Genomic DNA, 22,256 nt, shown 5'->3' on the forward strand with positions numbered 1-22,256 from the left:
TAACTGCGCCCCTGGGATACGTAAGCACTGCGCGCCGGCAGCTGGACCAGGCCCCGGATCGGAATTCCACGTGGGCCCACAGCTCAACGGCTGGCGTGCAAGGTAAGTGCAGGTAGGGGGCTTGCACCCGCGGGAAGCCCCCGACCCAAATTTCTGGGCCATTATGCACATACGCTGAGCTGAGTGAGATTGGTACAATTTCAGGCTATTATTTTCATGACATAGTCCAAATTTACACGTATATTGGGGCCGTAATTTGCGACCCCCACGGGTGTGAACGAGGTGTGTATGCGCCCGTAGGGGCCGCGCAATTTCCGGGTTTAGGCATGCGCGAAAACCCAGAACTTGCGATCTGTCAAGAATTCTCTTGACAGATGATCCGCATCCCCGGGAAAAGGGCCTCCGTGGGCGGAGAGTTGCGCTATTTGCCCAACTTCTGAATGCCTGTGAAATTCTTACACCTGGTCAAAGCAGACCTTACGCCTAAGAATTAAAGAAAATAGAAAAATAACATTTTATCTCTCATTTATACTTTATGGTAAGTTTATTTTTAGACCCGTTAAAACATATAGGCCTAGAAATTCAGTATCGCCACATTTGGGGTGCTGCAGCTGGGCGATAGCTAAATTTAGCGACCGGCGCAACTTAGCGCCACCTTCGCCGAAATTGAGTTGCATCACCCCAAGAGGTTGCTGCTGCGCTAAAGCAGGCGGTGCACGACTATCATAAGGCGCTAAGCCGGCGATCCGGGGCGCTACCACCGAGGGCAGGCGCAGCGCAGCGCAGGTGCGGCGAGTTGCTGATTGAAGGCAGACACGCTGGCGCCGGTCAGCTCTTAAAGGGGGAGGGTCGATTTGTTTTGCTGCGACGCCCTGCACACTGCAGCCCTGAATCAAGGCCTGAACATAGCTGCTTCACCAGTTCAACGCCCAGGACTATGAAGAAGGCTAGGGAGCGAGCGCAGCGCTTCAGCGAGGGTGCCCTGAAGCTACTGGTTGGCGCAGTGGAGCGAAGGCGACCTGTCCTCTTCCCTGATAGTGGCAGGAGGCCGCTGCCCAGCGAGTATAGAAAAGCCTGGAGGGAGGTGGCAAACAGGGTGACCTCCAACAGCATGGTTACCAGGACTCCTGTGCAATGCAGAAAAAAGTTCAACAACCTCACTCGGGTTGTCAGGGTGAGTACCCTTTCCAATATCCTCTTCATCCCTGCATGTGCACCTCACTTTATGGCCAAAGGGACCTGAAAGCCCCAATGCCCAGCCCTCATCCAACAGCTATGGGACTCTCATGAAAATCACTTGCACATTCACCATGGGAGGCAGCGCAGGCAAGATGAGGGCTTGACATGGTCAGGGCTATTCCACCATGGGAGGCAGTGCAGGCAAGATCATTGCTATTCCACCATGGGAGGCAGTGCAGGCAAGATGAGGGCTTGACAGTCAGGGCTATTCCACCATGGGAGGCAGTGCAGGCAAGATGAGGGCTTGACACTGTCAGGGCTATTCCACCATGGGAGGCAGTGCAGGCAAGTTGAGGGCTTGACACTGTCAGGGCTATTCCACCATGGGAGGCAGTGCAGGCAAGTTGAGGGCTTGACACTGTCAGGGCTATTCCACCATGGGAGGCAGTGCAGGCAAGTTGAGGGCTTGACACTGTCAGGGCTATTCCACCATGGGAGGCAGTGCAGGCAAGTTGAGGGCTTGACACTGTCAGGGCTATTCCACCATGGGAGGCAGTGCAGGCAAGATCAGGGCTCGACACTGTACTTAAGAGTCCGTCCTTTCTCTTGCAGGGCAAACTGGCCCACAATCGCAGGCAGCAGCGACGGACCGGGGGAGGCCGTCCTGACCTTAAAGAGCTCAGCGACCTGGAGCAGATTATGGGAGGCCGGCTGATTGGTCCCGTCGCCACTGGAGATGCCGACCCCGTTCTGGACAGCAATGGTAAGGTCATCAACTTTTTGACCTCTCTCTTTCCACTTGTGCCTCACACCAGCATCCTTTGCCACTCTCGAACCAATGCAGTGCATAACAGCACTCATGCCTCCCTCGCTGCTGCCCTGTTCTCACTCTAAAGCAACTCTTGTGCCTCCCTGCTTTCAGATGCTGATTTGCCAGGTGAGGAGGCGGGCCCTCAAGCTGGCACTGTGTCTGATTCAGAATTCGAGGAGGAGGAAAAGGAAGCCGGCCCATCAGTGCCACCCTCAGCCGACGCAGCCCAGGGCCATGATGGGGACATGTCTTCCCTGGAGGGGAGCCGGGGGGGGGGGGGGGGGGGGAAGGGTCTGATGAGGGTGAAGCTCCGGGGCCCAGCGGGCTGCAGCAACGCGTGAGGGGTGGGGAAGCTCGGCGGCCTTCTCCCCGGAGGGTGAGTGCGGCCTCCAGTCCCGCTACGGTGAGCGCAGAGGAGGTGCGGCTCCTTGGTGAAATGGGCACACTGAGCTCATGGCTGCAGTGGCAAGGATGCCAGACTCCATAGAGTCACTGGCAAGGAGTATTCAGGAATTCGGGGCAGCACAGGCAGCTTCCAGCCAAGTGCTCAGTTGTGCCATGCATTCACTGGCTGGTGTGATGCAGACACAGACCAGGGCCACACGGGCACTAAATGCTGCCACCCTCGCTGGATCGGCCAGGCATCGACGGGGTCCTCGCCACGCCGCAGCAGCCCAGAAGTCTGTGCTTCAGCAGATTGCTGCACATGCTTCAGTGCTGGCCCGTGCGAGTGCCTGTGCTCTGTCAGGTTGGCAGCATTCCTGCAGCCAACACTGTCACTCCTCCACTACAGCTGCCACCACCCGTAGGACAGACTGCTGCCGCCCAAGCAGAGTTGGAACGGTCAGAAGCCGGGCCCTCCAGGCCCAGAGCTGGTCCAGGCCGTCCCCCAAGGGCATCTGCCGTCTCACCATCTGACCCTCAGCAGCCTTCCCCCAGCCACTGGGGTCCCATTGAGGAGGAGCTGCAGGGCGGGAAGGGGCCAATCGCGGAAGCGAGGCGGATCACCCTCGCAGGCGAAAAAGTAGAAGGTGTGGCAAAATGTTTTTTTTTATATGAAGGCCGAGAATCATGGTCATTTTTGTTTAACTGTTTTTTCATTTTCTCAAGGTTGTGAGAGCCAGTTATGTGTCTGACTGTTTTTTGGGGGGTTTCTCTGAATTTGTTTGTCATGCAGGAAGGGCACAGAGTTTGTAAAATAAAAAAAATTCTTTATTCAGATTGTCCATGCTTGCACTTTGAACTATTTGTTGCCCTCAGGGTTTGCGGAGCGGCTCCATTCATGTTCTTTCATTGGCACAAGCCATTCCGAGAGTGGGCCTAGAACCGAGTTGCAATAATCCGCTGACGGACGGCCCTTGCACTTTGTGCCTCCCTCCGTCTTGGTGCTCCTCCTCCTCTGGTGGTCCTCCAATGTCTGCTGGCAGTGGCTGAGTCCTGAGGATAACCAGGTTGTGCAGCACACGACAACGAAATGGGAGACTCGCTCAGGCGAGTACTGTAGTGCTCCTCCGGAACGGTCCAGACAGCGGAACCGTTGCTTGAGCACGCCGATTGTGTGGTCAATGATGTTCCTGGTAGCTTGATGGCTGTCATTGTATCGTTCTTCAGCAGGGGTGCTGGGCGCACGGAGCGGGGTCATCAGCCAGGTGCACAAAGGATAGCCTCCTGTGTGTGCCGGGGCTTCGAAAATGTCTGCCACAGAAGTCTGGCGCAGGATGTAGGCATCGTGGCTGCTGCCTGGAAAGTGGGCATTGACAGCTAGTATGAGCTGCCTGTGGTCACACACCAACTGGACTTTGAGCGAATGGTAGCCCTTCCGGCTGCGGTAATTCTCGGCATTCTGTAGAGGTGCCTGCAAAGCCACATGCGTGCAGTCAATGGCGCCCTGGACAATGGGGAAGCCCGCTATTCTTGCAAATCCCATTGCACGCTCTTGCTGCTTGTCCAGGGTCATGGGGAAGGAGATGTACTGACGTCTCCTTCTGAAGAGGGCATTCGTCACCTGGCGGATGCAGCAATGTACCGCAAACTGGGAGATATTGGCAATGTCCCCAGTAGTGGATTGGAAGGAGCCGGTGGCATAGAAGTTGAGAGCCACCGTCACCTTCACTGCCACTGACAGAGACGTCCTGCTCCTCAGCTGTGGCTGCAGATCTCTCTGAAGCAGGTGGCAGATCTCTGTGACAACCTCCCTTCTGAATCGCAGCCTCCGAACACACTGCTCCTCAGACATGTTCAGATATGAGAACTGCTGGCGGTATACCCTGGGTGGGTAAGGCCTCCTGTGCCGACGCCTGTTGGCTCTTCTCCGTCTGGCCATGACTGGCACTCTCTCTCGGCGTCTCTGCGCCCTTTGAATGCAATGCAGAAAGCCAACGTTTCCACCCATTGCAGCCCCCATTATATGCGGCGACTCAAGGCTATGGCACTGAAAGTTAAATCCAACTGCAAAGCTCTGGCCTGAAGCCAGAAGTACCTGTGCGAGCGCTGAGTCAAAGCAGAAAGCTCTCTCCCTTTGTCTCTCTCCAAATATCTCTCTCTCACACAGGAGTGGAACAAAATGGCTGCCACAAAGAATGGAGGAAGAGTCCCCTTTAAATAGCGCCCCCCCGTGCCCCGCAGCGACTGGGAACCGTTCCACTCAACCAGTTGCTGGGGGCGCCAGGCGCACAGAAGGGGGACGCCACTGAAGTTCCGGTTCGGGGCACATCAAGGGCGTTGCACCATGAAATGACGTCAGGATCTGCGCGCGCAGCTGAGTGGGCGCTACGGTTTTGCGCCGCCGCTAAATCTTGACTGAAGTTCGCGAGAGACGCAGATCGCGCCGCGCCCGGGCGCTAGCCGCTTTACGCCTCACTTCTCCTCCTCCCAAGGCGTTAGCGGCTGGTGATAACAACTGAATTTCTAGGCCATAATTTTTTTTTTCAAAAAAATAAAATTTTTGTTTAAAATATTTAATAAAATGGCATTTTAAATAATTGCAAATATGTAATAAAAAAATTATTTCATGTATGTGTATTTTTTTTAAAAAAGTGATCCCCATTCATACTTATGGGGATTCCGTACGTATGAAACTCCCATAAGTATGAATGGGGATTCCCTTCTTTTATTGGTTGGGCTGGCCCACGTGATCCCTGGGGCACTTGCGAACCACATGCACCCGAGATACGTGGGCCTCTACCCGCGAGTACCTGGAAAGGCCCAGGTGAATGAATCTCCGTACTTCCCAGACCACCAGGTAAATTTGTAGATTTTTCAGGTCGGAGGCATCCGCCTGCGGGAAGCATTGCTCTGCCCGCATGCATAACACTGCACTTATCTAAGTTATACATTATTTTCCAGTCCCAACACATTAAGATCTGCCTGATGCAGACGAGCATCTTCTACAGTTCTAACACTTGCACAGATCTTGGTATCATCTGCAAATTTGCAGATTGTGTCCCCAACACCTACATCTAGATCATTAATAATAGAAAAGAGCAACAGTCCCAACACTGATCCCTGTGGCACACCACTGGTGACCAGTCTCCACACAGATCCAAATCCATCTATAACTACTTTCTGCCTACATCCTGCCAGCTAGTTCTGAGTGCAGTTCAATATATTACCACTAATACCAGAGGCTTCAATCTTAGAGAAAGCCTCTTAATGCAGTACCTTATCAAAAGCTTTTTGGAATTTAAGTATACTTCCCTCATCCACTAACTTCGTAACTTTTTCAAAAAATACAATTAGATTTATAAGATATGACCTTTTTATGAAGCCATGTCGGGTGTCCCTAATGTGTCCCTCTCTATCCAGGTACAGGAGACTTTGTTATATCCGGCACCGACGGGACCAAGCTGTTGCCGATCTATCAAAACTGCCGGACATACCAGCGTTAATGTTGAAGCATACGGAGGTTTTCATCTCCGTATCTGACAACAAACACTGTTGCTTAGCAACAGCTTCTAAACAGTCGGCCTGTACCTTGGAAGCGTCTCTGTAGCTTAGCAACAGCTTCAGAGAGACTTTCCAGAGTCTGACTGTTGGAAAAAAAAGCCACGAGAAGAAAAAAAACCTAACAAAACGGCTCCTGATTTCTGCCGGTAGATCGAGGTTTCCGGACATAACACCTCCGGATATGTATTCATACTGTATATTGCATTCCTAATAATTCCTACAAGCATCTTACCTATTACTGATGTTAAACTAATAGGTCTATAGCTACCCGGGTCTGTCTTGTCACCTTTTTGAAGATGGGGACTACACTAGCCTCCTTCCAATCTATAGCAACCATTCCAGAGGGCAGTGAGCTATTAAAATTGCATAAGTGTTCGCACAGCACATGCTCCATCTCCGAGGTCCATTGGGTGGATATCATCTGGCCCGGCTGCTCTATCTATTTTCAAGTTCTTAATTCTTTCTAAAACAATATGTTAATACTAGTTTTGTCAGTAACATTATTAAAGTCTAACAGTTGAGCATCATCTTCAAGGGTGAAGACCGATGCAAAGTACTCATTTACTATTTCCACTATACCCGGTGAGTCCTTTGTAACCTGTCCTTGAACACCCTTCAATTGTCCAATACAGTCTTTGATAGTTCTGACTCTTCACATAACTGAAAAAGCTTTTCCTATTACATCCAGTTGTCTACGATCCTTTTTTCCATAAGCCTTTTTGCTGATCTAATAGCAGCCTTCATTTTCTTTAGTTGTTCCTTGTACTCAACGCTGTTTAGTTGAGCTCAACGCTGTTAAGATGGTGGATGGGGTGCCAATCAAGCGGGCTGCTTTGTCCTGGATGGCGTCGAGCTTCTTGAGTGTTGTTAGAGCTGTACTCATCCAGGCAAGTGGAGAGTATTCCATCGCACTCCTGACTTGTGCCTTGTAGATGGTGGAAAGGTTTTGGGGAGTCAGGAGGTGAGACACCCACCGCAGAATACCCAGCCTCTGATGTGCTCTTGTTGCCACAGTATTTATGTGGCTGGTCCAGTTAAGTTTCTGTTCAATGGTGACCCCCAGGATATTGATGGTGAGGGATTCGATGATGGTAATGCCGTTGAATGTCAAGGGGCGGTGGTTAGACTCTCGCTTGTTGGAGATAGTCATTGCCTGGCACTTGTGTGGCGCAAATGGTACTTGCCACTTATCAGCCCAAGCCTAAATATCATCCAGGTCTTGTTGCATGTGGGCATGGACTGCTTCATTATCTGAGGAGTTGCGAATGGAACTGAACACTGCAATCAGCAAACATCCCTACATCTGACCTTATGGCAGAAAGGTCATTGATGAAGCAGCTGAAGATGGTTGGGCCTAGGACACTGCCCTGAGGAACTCCTGCAGCGATGTCCTGGGGCTGTGATGATTGGCCTCCAACACCCATAACCATCATCCTTTGTGCGAGGTATAACTCCAGCCAGTGGAGAGTTTTCCCTGGATTCCCATTGACTTCAAATTTACTAGGGCTCCTCGATTCCACACTCGATCAAATGCTGCCTTGATGTCAAGGGCAGTCACTCTCACCTCCTCTGGAATTCAGCTCTTCTGTCAATGTTTGGACCAAGGCTATAATGAGGTCTGGAGCCAAGTGGTCCTGGCGGAACTCAAACTGAGCATCGGTGAGCAGGTTACTGGTGAGTAAGTGGTGCTTGATAGCACTGTCAACGACACCTTCCATCACTTTGCTGATGATTGAAAGTAGACTGATGGGGCGGTAACTGGCCGGATTTGATTTGTCCTGCTTTTGTGGACATGACATACCTGGGCAGTTTTCCACATTGTCAGGTAGATGCCAGTGTTGTATCTGTACTGGAACAGCTTTGCTAGAGGCATGGCTAGTTCTGGAGCACAAGTCTTCAGCATGACAGCCAGGATGTTGTCGAGGCATCGGACCTGGGTGTGAGCAGTGAGGCGAGGCGGAGCATAAAACCGGCAGCGAGGCCCGACCAGAGCATCGGACCTGGGTGTGAGCAGTGAGGCGAGGCGGAGCATAAAACCGGCAGCGAGCAGCGAGGCCCGACCAGAGCATCAGACCTGGGTGTGAGCAGTGAGGCGAGGCGGAGCATAAAACCGGCAGCAAGGCCTGACCAGAGCATCAGACCTGGGTGTGAGCAGTAAGGCGAGGCAAGGCATAAAACCGGCAGCGAGCAGCGAGGCCCGACCAGAGCATCGGACCTGGGTGTGAGCAGTGAGGCGAGGCGAGGCATAAAACCGGCAGCGAGCAGCGAGGCCCGACCAGAGCATCAGACCTGGGTGTGAGCAGTGAGGTGAGGCTTACCAATTCAACAGCGGGGGAAGAGAGGTAAAAAGTAATCAAAGTGTGACGTCACCAGGAAGCAGGTAAGTGATTGGTTGGTGAGTATTTCTCTCTTTTTTTAAACTTTAACTCTGTGGTTTATAGTTTCTAAGGTCTCTTTGGTGTAGCAGGGACTGTTGGTAAACCAGTTAACTGTAGTGTAATTAGTAGGATTGATTGATTTAATTTAAATTCAATTAATTAAAGGGTAAGTCATGGCAGGACAGCCCGGCCACGTGATATGCTCCTCCTGTGATATGTGGGAACTCAGGGACACTTCCTGTGTCCCTGACAACTACATGTGCAGGAAGTGCATCCAGTTGCAGCTACTGACAGACCGCATTGCGGCACTGGAGCTGCGATTGGATGCATACTGGAGCGTTCACGATGCTCAGGACATCGGGAATAGCACGTTTACGGAGTTGGACACACCGCAGGTAGAGGTTGGACAGGAAGAAAGGGAACGGGTGACCAACAGGCAGAGTACTAGGCGCTGGCAGGTAGTGCAGGGGTCCCCTGTGGCCATACCCCTCTCCAACAGATACACCACTTTGAGTACTGTTGGGGGCGGATGGCTTATCAGAGGAAGGCAGCAGCAGCCAACTTCCTGGCACCAGGGATGGCTCTGCTGCACAGAATGGGAGGAAAAAGAGGGGTAGAGCTATAGTAATAGGGGATTCTATTGTAAGGGGAACAGATAGGCGTTTCTACGGCCGCAAACGACACTCCAGGATGGTGTGGTGCCTCCCTGGTGCAAGGGTCAAGGATGTCTCCGAGCGGCTGCAGAACATCTTGGAAGGGGAGGATGAACAGCCAGTTGTCGTGGTGCATATAGGTACCAACGATATAGGTAAAAAGCGGGATGAGGTCCTAAAAGCGGAATATAGGGAGTTAGGAGATAAATTAAAACACAGGACCTTAAAGGTAGTAATCTCAGGATTGCTACCAGTGCCACGTGCTAGTCAGAGTAGAAATAGAAGGATACTTCAGATGAATACGTGGCTAGAGGAATGGTGCCGGGGAAGGGATTAAAGTTCCTGGGACATGGGAACCGGTTCTGGGGGAGGTGGGACCAGTTCAAACCGGACGGTTTGCACCTGGGCAGGGCTGGAACCGATGTCCTAAGGGGAGTGTTTGCTAGCGCTGTGGGGGAGGGTTTAAACTAAAATGGCAGGGGGTTGGGAACCTGAGCAGGGAGACCGAGAGAGAGCCAGACAGCCAGACAGAGTGAATACACACGCTGAAGATGGGCTGCTGAATTTTTAGTGTTTTTAGTGTTTAAAGTGGGGGAAAAAAAGGTTCATTTCAAGTTTAAAAAGGTTTTAAAGTTAAATTTAGTTCTAGTTAAGTTAGTTTAGTTTGTTTAGTTAAGTTTAAGTTTAGTTTAGTCTAGATTAAGTAAGGAAGGAAAAGACCACCAAAGAGACCACCAAAGGAAAAAAAACCAGAGGAAATTAGAAAAATATACAAACCAAAGAACAGCGGCCGCACGGGGCCACAGCAGCAGCAGAAGCGAGGTGACTCGGCCGCATCGGGAACCGAGGCGCGAAGGCCGCACGGAGACGCAGCGGCAGCCGGAGCGAGGAGACTCGGGGAGGCCGCTTCGGGAAACGAGGCGAATCGGGGAGGCCGCACGGAGACGCAGCGGCAGCCGGAACGAGGTGACTCGGGGAGCCCGAGCGGCGAACGAGACACGGCCCGATCGGCGGCCGCAGTCCAGCACCCGAGCGACGACCGCAGTCCAGCACCCGAGCGACGGCCGCAGTCCAGCACCCGAGCGGCGAACGAGGCACAGCCCGAGCGGCGGCTGGGCTTGAAAGCCCGGGAAAGGCCCGAGGAGCCAGGCCCAGAGACCTCTGAGGAGAAGGGGAGCAACCAGAAGGCTTCCAGAAGCAAACCAAGACTGTGAGTACAGGGCCCAGGGAGGGAGACTGAAGCCAGGGAAAGGCCCGAGGAGCCAGGCCGAGACAGAGGCACAGAGACCTCTGAGGGGGAGGGGAACAGCCCGAAGGCACCGGGAAACAGTGGCTCACAGACCCAGACCTGAGAAGGGTGAACCCAGAAGCCGAGGCCCAGGGACCACGGGGTCGGAGAGGGGGACCGGGAAAGTTCGCGAACAGGGAGAGGGAAACACCAAACCCGGGGCCCCAGAAAAGCTTATTCTAAGATCAACAATACTTTACCAAAAATGAGCGAATCAGAAGATCCACAACAGCCCCGCTTCCACATTCCCCCCCAACACCGCAAAAAAAGCTATAAAAGCGATCAAGCATGAGCAGATGAGAGAAAAACCAGAAACACTTTTTGCTGACTGTTACAACAATGGGACAAAAAGTAACCTCATTTTCTACTCAGATCAGCCAGTGGCTTGGATCACAGCAATAAAATCACACTATACCAATGTTAAGCTAGAAAATACCGCAAATGGGTCCATAATGAAAATTAACACACCAGGAGACAGTTCAACTACGACGGTCAACGCGTACAATACCGGAACAATATTAGTGCAAGGCAACCTCGACAAATTTGCAACGGCCTTCAGGACACTGAAAAAATTAACTAAGGGGGGAAGGAACAGCCCCAGAGTGGCCCGCACTCCCCCCAACATTGACAACTTACCAGGAGAAAATCTGCCTGGTCAGGAGGTGAACGAGCCACACAGTTCAAACCAGACACTAACCCTGGGGAACCACAGCCACACGATACAACTGACAAAACCCAGCATAACTACCAGGGAGGAAGCCACACATAGTCCCCCTACCATTCCCAGCTCACCAAGAGAAGAGCAGCATAGCCAGGAAGTGAGTGAGCCCTCCAGGGCCGACCAGCCTAGCCAGGAAGTGAGTGAGCCTTCCAGGGCCGACCAGACACATACCCCGGGATCACACAGCCAGATACAACCAAAAGATAAATTTAATCAATTAGAGATAGAGATGGTTAAACTTAGAGAGGACTTCCTCAAAATGAATGACGATCAAAATCAGGAGAGGGAGAGACACAAGAGAGAGCTGAAGCTACTTGAGAACCAGGTGAATCTACTTAGGAATCAGGTGAAAGAGCTGCAGGAAAAAGAAGAGAGCCATAGAGGAGAGATAACACCATTAGACCAGCAACCAGAGGCTAGAGATAAGACAAGACAGAGCCGGACGGAACGGCTGCACTCCCACACGGAACAAAAGCAACAGACACACAATACAAGGGGTGCCACACAGACCGACCAGCAATCTTCCCCCACCACCGTGGAACCACAAGCGGGCCGCTCACAAGAGGTACGCACACACCAGACACCCCAGCCCAGCACACACACTATGAGTCCAAGCGAAAGCCACCAGACAGTAAACACAAACAAGGCTGACGTCGTAATACTCATAGACTCAAATGGGAAATTTCTATGGGAGAAAAAGCTATTCCCTAGAAGTAAAGTAGAAAAGATCTGGTGCCCAACAACAAACAGAGCCATGGGATGGCTGACCAAAGCCAGATTAGGCTCCCCCCAACACATAATAATACACACGGGCACAAATGACCTAAAGACCCAACAGAAAGAAGTAGCAACATTGCTCAGAGCAATGATTAGGAAAGCAAGCAGTACATTTCCAAACACTAGAATCACTGTTTCCACAATATTGCCGAGAACAGACTTCAACAACAACACAATTCATGAGATAAATGCCAGCATAGCAAGAGACTGCGAATCAAACCACAACGTACACCTGGCCCAACACCCCACCCTCGATGAGGAATGTCTTTACAACCACGTCCACATCCAAAGGCAAAGAATATCGATCTTTGCTAAAGCCCTGAAGGACGTCGCTTTTAACCGGGTCCATACCCAGACTCCAAGAGGACCCCCCCCCGACCACCAGAGATCAGCGGGGTACATATCAGGAACACTACAAGGACCACCAACACACCAACCGAGACCAGAGAGGATCCCCATGCAAAACAACAATATCAGACCTGCACCACTCCTGTCCCACAGTGGAATAGGACTGCTCCCAGCCAGACAGAGGGAGAGATGCACAGGACGTACGCAATACCTCAGACAGAAACAATCCATTAAGAGACAATAAGCAGATGTGCAGCAGCATCTACTTCCGCCTTATGGATCAAGGACTAATTAATAGAAAGAACTGTAACCAAATTGTATTAACTTTTGTAGACAACTGATGTGATCTTTTTTTCCCCACACTTAGACACGACAAACACGTACCACTCTTTAACCTATCATAGTAAAAGATCAAACTTAACATGAAATCCTTATATATTTCGACCTGGAATATCCAAGGTCTACGCTCTTCACTGCGAGAAGTGAAAAGTAGGACCCCAGAGTTCATAGATGAAACTAAAGACCTAGATATTATCATTTTACAGGAAACTTGGTATAAAGGAAAAGGACACACTGGCTGTCCCCAAGGGTACACTGAGCTGGTGGTCCCCTCCAATAAATTACCAAGTGTAACCCAAGGCAGAGACTCCGGAGGCATACTGATCTGGTTTAAAACAGAACTTAAGAATTACATCAAATTTATAAAAAAGGGCGAAAACCATATGTGGCTCAAACTTGAGAGGGAGATTATCTCAAACACCCAAGATGTTTACATTTGCGCACTTTATATCCCTCCAATCGATTCCCCGTACTTTAAAGAGGACACCTTCTCCAACATGGAGGGGGAAATTATCCAATACCAGGCCCAGGGGAACGTGTTGATCTGTGGGGACCTCAATTCAAGAACGGGCGAAGAACCAGACTTCACCAATAATCAGGGAAACAATTACGTTTTCGGGAATAACCACTTTGACATCCCTTCCCTTCCATACAGGCATAACTGCGACAAGCAGTCAAATACCAACGGAAAACAGCTACTACAGCTCTGTCGAAACCTGGGTCTGTACATTGTCAATGGTAGGTTCATAGGAGACCTCCTAGGAAGATCGACCTATTGCTCACCTCTTGGCTGCAGCACAGTAGACTATATGATTACAGACTTAGACCCATCCTCTTTCAGAGCATTCACAGTCAAACCACAAACAACACTGTCAGATCACAGTCAAATTACTATGTTCCTCAAAAAGACAGAAACAAACAACATAGAAACACAACCCAGTAAACTGTACAACACCAAAAAATCGTACAGATGGGCCAAAAACGACACGGAAAAATACCAGAAAACAATTAGCAATGCATCAACTCAAGCTCTCTTAGACACCTTTCTGGATAACATATACACTCACAATAAAGAAGGCGTAAACCGGGCAGTTAGTAAACTAAACAATATTTTTGATAATTTGGCAACAAATGCAAACTTGAAAGCTCGCAAGAACAAACCCAAAACAAAAAACTATGAAAAATGGTTTGACCGAGATTGCCATAACATGAGGAAAAAACTTAGAAAAATATCAAACCAAAAACACAAACATCCAGAAAACGAGGAACTACGCCTTACTTATTGTCAGACACTAACACAATACAGAAACACACTCAGAACCAAAAAAGAGCAATATATTAAGAATACACTCAGCTCCATGGAGGAATCCATTGATTCCAATTGTTTCTGGGAAAACTTGAAAACACTACACAAAAAACAACACGACGATTTGGCCATTCAAAATGGGGACACATGGGTAAACCACTTTGAAAAATTATACCAGAAAAACACACTAAGACCAGAGCAACACCAAATATGCAAAAAACTGGAAAAGCTAGAAATGGCCATAAAAGATAACCAAAACCCGCTGGACGCCATAATAACAGAAAAAGAACTTCTTGAAAAACTCAAGGACCTGCGACCAGGAAAAGCCTGCGGGACAGACGGCATACTAAACGAGATGATTAAATACACAAACAACAAAAGAAACTGGCTATCCTAAAACTCTTCAACTTGGTTCTGAGTGTCGGTTATTTCCCTGATATCTGGAACAAAGGACTCATAACGCCCATATACAAAAGTGGGGACAAAATCGACCCAAACAACTATCGAGGCATCTGTGTAAACAGTAACCTGGGGAAGGTATTCTGTAGCATCATAAACAAAAGACTTATAAACTTCCTTGAGGAGCACAATGTCTTGAGTAAAAGCCAAATTGGATTCCTGCCAAACTATAGAACATCCGATCATATCTTCACCCTACAGACCCTAATTGACAAACACGTTCACCATAACAAAAGCAAAATCTACGCATGCTTTGTAGATTTCCAGAAGGCTTTCGACTCCATCTGGCATGACGGTTTATTCCTGAAACTTATCGAAAGCGGGGTAGGAGGGAAAACATATGATGTAATTAAATCAATGTATACAAACAACAAATGTGCAGTTAAAATTGGAGACAAACAAACAAAATACTTCCCACAGGGGCGGGGGGTGACGCAGGGCTCGCCAATCTCACCGACACTCTTTAATATTTACATAAATGGATTGGCAAAACTACTTGAACAATCTACAGCACCCGGCCTCACCCTATATGAATCCAAGGTTAAATTCCTCCTCTATGCAGACGACCTGGTTCTGCTGTCACCTACTAAAGAGGGGCTACAGCAAAACCTGGACCTGCTGGAGTCGTACTGCCAGACTTGGGCCCTGACAATAAATCCCCAAAAAACCAAAGTCCTTGTGTTCCAGCAAAGATCCAAACATCAGGGACCCAAAATAAATTTCACAGTAGGAACAACCAAAATTGAACAAACCACTAACTACACATACTTGGGCTTAAAAATCAGTTCTACGGGAAACTTCAAACTGGCTGTGAATGAACTGAAAGAGAAAGCAAGAAGGGCTTTCTGTGCCATCAAAAAATCAATCCAAATAGAAATCCCAATTAGCATTTGGCTCAAAATTTTCAAATCAGTAATTGAACCAATTGCACTCTATGGCAGTGAGGTATGGGGACCGCTAACTCAACAAGAATTTGCAAAATGGGACAAACACCCAATTGAGATCCTACATGCAGAATTCTGTAAAAGTATCCTCCGGACTCAAAGGAAAACAGTAAACAATGCATGCAGGGCGGATCTAGGCCAATATCCATTAATAATCACTATCCAAAAAAGAGCCACCAAATTTTGGAATCACCTACAAATGAGCAATCCCCAATGCTATCACTACGACGCCCTGAAATGCCAAGAGCTGACCATAAAGAAGAATACCCTCAGTCAACTAGTCCTGGGACTCAGTGAAGTAACTACTAACAATACTAACAATAACCAGCCCCAGGACAGTGACAGGGTAACACAAAGAATTCGACCCAACACAATCGTCACTAAGCAAAAGGAAAAATATCTGACATATTGGGCAGAAACAACAAAAACCCAAAGCAAACTCAATTGCTACTTGGCCCTAAACAGACAATACAACATAGCTGATTACCTGACCATGGTAAAGGATAACAAACTGAGAAGAACCTTGACAAGGTACAGACTTAGCGAACATAGCCTAGCGATCGAAAAAGGCAGACACAGGCTGCCAAGAGAGGACAGGATATGCTCTCACTGCAGTCAGGGAGTGGTGGAGACAGAGATGCACTTCCTCACAGCTTGTGGAAAATATCAGGGCATCAGGGAGAATTTCTACCAAAAATTCTCACAAATATGCCCTGATTTCAGAAATCTGAATGACAACCAAAAACTCCCATTCCTACTGGGAGAGGAGAAAAGCTGTATAACACTGGCGGCACACTATGTTACAGCTTGCCATGAACAGAGGGACAACCAGTAAACTAAGAAAAGAATATATATAAACAATGCGAATGTATATTTATACACTCAGGGATATACCTGTTTATACACTGTATGAATAGAACTGCGTTTATGTGCTAAACCATAAATGTATTTTGATGCTTTGGCAACATAAGATGTAACTTATCATGCCAATAAAGCGATTTGAATTGTGAATTGTGAATTGAGACCGAGGAAAGGGAAACAAGGATAAAAGCAAAAGATAGGAAGGAGAAAAAAAGTGGCAGTCAGAGAAATCAACGGTTTAAATCAAACGTGGCCACAGTAAATAATAATTCTAATAGGTCTAAGAGCGTTAAAAAAACAAGCCTGAAGGCTTTGTGTCTTAATGCGAGGAGCATTTGTAATAAGGTGGATGAATTGGCTGCGCAAATAGAGGTAAACAAATGTGATTTGGTTGGGATTACGGAAACATGGCTCAAGGATGGCCAAGACTGGGAATTCAACATCCAGGGGTATTCGATATTCAGGAAAGATAGGCAAAAAGGAAAGGGAGGTGGGGTAGCATTACTGGTTAAAGAAGGGATTAACACAATTGTAAGGAAGGATATTAGCTCTGATGATGTGGAATCTGTATGGGTAGAATTGAGAAATACTAAGGGGAAGAAAGCGTTAGTGGGAGTGGTATATAGACCTCCAAACAGTAAGGCGGAGGTTGGGGATGGCATTAAAAGGGAAATTAAAGAAGCGTGCAATAAGGGCACAGCAGTCATCATGGGTGACTTAAATCTACATATAGATTGGGCCAACCAAATTAGTAACAATACTGTGGAGGAGGAATTCCTGGAGTGTTTACGGGATGGTTTCCTGGACCAATATGTCGAGGAACCAACCAGAGATCAGGCCATCTTAGACTGGGTATTATGTAACGAGAAAGGATTAATTAGCAATCTTGTTGTACGAGGCCCCTTGGGTCAGAGCGATCATAATATGATCGAATTCTTCATTAAGATGGAGAATGAAGTAGTTGACTCAGAGACTAGGGTCCTCAATTTAAATAAAGGAAACTACGATGGTCTGAGAAGCGAGTTGGGTAGGATTGATTGGGGAATGGCACTCAAAAGGGTTGACGGTGGATAGGCAATGGCAAACATTCAAAGACCGAATGGATGAGCTACAGAATTTGTTCATCCTAGTTTGGCATACAAATAAAACAAAAAAGGTGACTCAACCGTGGCTAACAAGGGAAATTAGGGATAGCATAAGATCCAAGGAGAGGACATCTAAATTGGCCAGAAAAAGCAATAATCCTGAGGATTGGGAGCAGTTTAGGATTCAACAAAGGAGGACAAAGGGATTAATTAAGAAAGGTAAAATAGAATATGAGAGTAAGCTTGCAAGGAACATAAAAACTGACTGTAAAAGCTTTTATAGATATGTGAAGAGAAAAAGATTGGTGAAGTCAAGCGTAGGTCCCTTGCAGTCAGAATCAGGGGAATTTATAATGGGGAACAAAGAAATGGCAGACCAACTAAATACATGTTTTGGTTCTGTCTTCACAAAGGAGGACACAAATAACCTCCCAGAGATGCCGGGGAACATAGGGTCTGATGAAAGGGTGGAACTGAAAGAAATCAGTATTTGTAGGGAAATGGTGTTAGGAAAACTGATGGGACTGAAGGCCGATAAATCCCCAGGGCCTGATAATCTACATCCCAGGGTACTTAAGGAAGTGGCCCTAGAAATAGTAGATGCATTGCTGGTCATCTTCCAGAACTCGATAGACTCTGGAACAGTACCCATGGTTTGGAGGGTAGCTAATGTTACCCCACTATTCAAAAAAGGTGGTAGAGAAAAAGCGGGGAATTATAGACCGGTAAGCCTGACATCGGTAGTGGGGAAAATGCTAGAGTCCATTATAAAAGATGTAATAGCAGAGCACTTGGTAAGCAGTGACAGGATCTGACAAAGTCAACATGGATTTACAAAAGGTAAATCATGCTTGACTAATCTACTGGAATTTTGTGAGGATGTAACTGGTAAAATAGATAAAGGAGAACCAGTGGATGTGGTGTATTTGAACTTTCAGAAGGCTTTCGATAAGGTCCCACATAAGAGATTAGCTTGCAAAATTAAGGCACATGGGATTGGGGGCAAGGTATTGACTTGGATAGAGAACTGGTTGGCGGACAGAAAGCAAAGAGTTGGAATAAACGGGTCGTTTTCCGAGTGGCAGGCAGTGACTAGTGGGGTACCGCAAGGATCGGTCCTAGGACCCCAGCTGTTCACAATATATGTTAATGATGATCTGGACGAGGGAATTGGATGTAATATCTCCAAATTTGCAGATGGCACAAAGCTGGGTGGGAGGGTATGCTGTGAGGAGGATGTCGTGAAACTCCAGTACGATTTGGACAGGTTGGGTGATTGGGCAGAAACATGGCAAATGTACTATAATGTGGATAAATGTGAGGTTATCCACTTTGGTGGCAAAAACAGGAAGGCAGATTATTATTTGAATGGCAATAGATTGGGAGAAGGGGAAGTGCAAAGAGACCTGGGTGTTCTTGTGCACCAGTCGCTGAAGGTAAGCATGCAGGTGCAGCAGGCGGTTAAGAAGGCAAATGGTATGTTGGCCTTCGTAGCAAGAGGGTTCGAGTACAGGAACAAGGATGTCTTACTACAGTTGTACAGGGCCTTGGTGAGACTGCACCTTTAGTATTGTGTGCAGTTTTGGTCACCTTACCCGAGGAAGGACGTTCTTGCCATGGAAGGAGTGCAGCGAAGATTCACCAGGCTGATACCTGGGATGGCAGGAATGACGTATGAGGAGAGATTGTGTTGATTGGGCTTATACTCACTGGAGTTTAGAAGATTGAGAGGGGATCTCATCGAAACCTATAAAATTCTGTCAGTCCTGGACTGACTAGATGCAGGAAGGATGTTTCTGATGGCCGGGGAGCCCAGAACCAGGGGTCATAGTCTAAGGATAAGGGGTAAGCCATTTAGGACTGAAATGAGGAGGAATTTCTTCACCCAGAGAGTGGTGAACCTGTGGAATTCTCTGCCACAGAGGGCGGTGGAGGCCAGTTCATTAAATATATTCAAGAAAGAGTTGGATATATTTCTTAAGGCTAAAGGGATATGGGGAGAAGGCAACGACAGGGTACTGAATTTGGATGATCAGCCATGATCTCATTGAATGGCGGAGCAGGCTCAAAGGGCCCAATGGCCTACTCCTGCTCCTATCTTCTATGTTTCTATGAGGCCCGTAGCCTTTTCTGTATCCAGTGCGCTCAGCCGTTTCTTGATATCGTGTGGATGAATCGAATTGGCTGAAGACTGATTTTGGGGACCTCAGGAGGAGGCCAAGATGGATCATCCAATCGGCACTTCTGGCTGAAGATGGTTGCAAATGCTTCAGCCTTGTATTTTGCACTCATGTGCTGCGCTCCGCCATCATTGTGGATGAGGATGTTCATGGAGCCTCCTCCTCCCATTAGTTGTTTAATTGTCCATCACCATTCACGATTGGATGTGGCAGGACTACAGAGCTTTGATCTGATCCGTTGGTTGTGGAATTGCTTAGCTCTGCCTATAGCATGCTGCTTAGCATGCACGTAGTCCTGTGTTGCAGCTTCCCCAGGTTGGCACTTCATTTTTAGGTACTCCTGGCGCTGCTCCTGGCATGCTCTTCCTCACTCCTCATTGAACCAGGGTTGGTCCCGTGGCTTGATGGTAATGGAAGAGTGAGGGATATGCTAGGCCATGAGGTTACAGATTGTGGTGGAATACAATTCTGCTGCTGCTGATGGCCTGCAGTGCCTCATGGATGCCCAGTTTTGAGCTGCTAGATCTGTTCTGAATCTATTCCATTTAGCACGGTGGTAGTGCCACACAACACAATGGAGGGTGTCCTCAATGTGAAGACGTGACTTTGTCTCCACAAGGACTGTGTGGTGGTCACTGCTACCAATGCTGTCGTGGACAGATACATCTGCGACAGGTAGATCGGTGAGGACGAGGTCAAGTAGGTTTTTCCCCTCGTGTTGGTTCTCTCACAACCTGCCGCAGGTCCAGTCTGTCAACTATGTCCTTCAGGACTCGGCCAGCTCAGTCAGTAGTGGTGCTACTGAGCCACTCTTGGTGATGGACATTGAAGTCCCCCACCCAGAGTACGTTCTGTGCCCTTGCTACCTTCAGTACTTCTTCCAAGTGGTGTTCAACATGGTACTGATTCATCAGCTGAGGGAGGGCAATAGGTGGTAATCAGCAGGGGGTTTCCTTGCCTATGTTTGACCTGAAGCCATGAGGCTTCGTGGGCTCCGGAATCAATGTTGAGAACTGGTTGCAAGTTGCCCAAGTTTGGAAACTAAACATTCCAGGGTACTTGACTTTTAGAAAATATAGGCAAAATGGAAAAGGAGATGGGATAGCCCTGAAAATAAAGGATGAGATAAAGGCAGTAGTGAGAAAGGATCTTAGCCCAGAAAAATATGATGTGGAATCAGTATGAGTGGAGCTAAGAAATATCAAAGGGCAGAAAACAATGGTGGGAGTAGTTTATAGGCCCCCTAACAGTAATCAGTGTTGGACAGAGTATAAAATCAGGCAATTGGAGGAGCATGTAACAAGGGGAATGCAATAATCATAGGGGTCTTTAAAGCTTCATATAGCCTGAGCAAACCAAATTGGTAAAAGTAGCTTGGAGGACAAGTTCATGGAATGCATTCGAGATAGTTTGAGACCAATATGTTGAGGAACCAACTAGTAAACAGTTCTGACGAAAGGACATCGACCTGGAATGTTAACTCTGTTTCTCTCTTCCCAGATGCTGCCTGACCTGCTGAGTTTCTCTAGCGTTTTCTGTTTTTATTTCAGATTTCCAGCATCTGCAGTATTTTCTTTTTGTGTTGTTGTAGGAAACGGGCTGTTTTAGATCTAGTATTGTGTAATGAGACAGGGTTAATGAGTAATCTTATAGTAAGGGCTACTCTAGGGAAGAGTGATCATAATATGATAGAATTTCATATTAAGTTTGAGAGTGATGTGACTAATTCTGAAACTAGAATCTTAAATTTCAACAAAGCCAACTACAGAGATGCGAGAGGAGACTTGGCAGAAGTAGATTGGGAAATTAGATTAAAAGATATGATGGTAGACAAGCAATGGCAAACATTTGAATAAATAATTCATAATTCTCAATGAATATACATTCCCTTGAGGAATAAAAATGCCACAGGAAAAGTGGTACAACCATGGCTAACTAGAGAAGTTAAGGATAGGATAAGATTAAAAGAGGCAGCTTACAATGTTGAGGACTGAAAGGGGGAGAAATTCAGTAGGTTGCACCACCCGTTAGCGCCTTAAGAGGGCGTTAAGTGGGTCGCAAGCCAACTGGCGCTCGGGCGCGGCACTGCCCACGCCTCCCGCTAAATTCCGTGGGACGTTAGTGGTGGCGCAAACCGTTAGCGCTGCGCCGCTGCCGATGACGTCATCGGTATGTGCAGCGCCCCGCTGACGCCCCGGCTGCGATATTTGGCAGCGCCCCCTGATTTACCACCGGACGCTATGTCCGACCGGTTCAGAGGGGCCTACCTGCGGCCAGGGAGGCGCAAATTAAAGGCGAGGTGTGGGGCGGCCATTTTTGTTGTTGGCCGCCTGCCAGCACCTGCCTGCACTCCCGTCCCCGGCCTCTTGAACCCCCCCGCCCCCGCGGAGTGCTGGCTGCGTTCCAAGAGCCCGGCACTTCTCTTCGGTGCCAGGCTCTTTTGCCTGCACTCCCGATCCTCGGGGGCCCAACTGGGCCCCAGATCGCGCTGCACAAGGCCCCTCCCCTTTAAGAAGGGGAGGAAGGCCTGCAATACTGCAGTGCGACGTGCCGCAGCATGTGGCGCTGCAGCACGTTACGCCTCGATATTCAGTCGCAGCGCCCCAAGAGGGATGTGGGGCGCCTCCAGTAGCGCCACGCTTCCCTTTGGGGCGCAACCACTCAATTTCCGGTGGGCGGGCGCGAATGTTACCGGGGTGCTACTTTTAGCGCCCTGGCGAGGCTGGTGCCCCAAACAGGGCTATACTCAATTTCTCCCCCAAAGGGTTTTAAAAATCAGCAAAGGATGACCAAGAAATTGATAGAGGGAGAAAATAGAATATAAGCGTAAACTAGCAAGAAATATAAAAACAGATTGTAAGAGCTTTTACAAGTATGTAAAAAGGAAGAGATTAGCAAAAGTAAATATTGTTCCCTTAGAGCCAGAAACAGGAGAAATTGTAATGGGGAATAAGGAAATGGCCGAGGCGTTAAACAAATATT

At 48.3% G+C, this 22,256-nt stretch overlaps 1 protein-coding gene across 1 annotated transcript in view; it reads right to left on the minus strand.

The window, feature by feature from the left end:
- The window catches only part of rai14 (retinoic acid induced 14), a 227,263-nt gene that overhangs the window by 51,328 nt on the left and 153,679 nt on the right, over positions 1-22,256 (minus strand). The gene's annotated exons all lie outside the window — the stretch shown is intronic.

This window comes from Somniosus microcephalus, chromosome 2 (genome assembly GCF_052327205.1).
Source record: "Somniosus microcephalus isolate GS21.2 chromosome 2, FLI_Smic_1.0, whole genome shotgun sequence".
NCBI classification, from domain to species: Eukaryota; Metazoa; Chordata; class Chondrichthyes; order Squaliformes; family Somniosidae; genus Somniosus; species Somniosus microcephalus.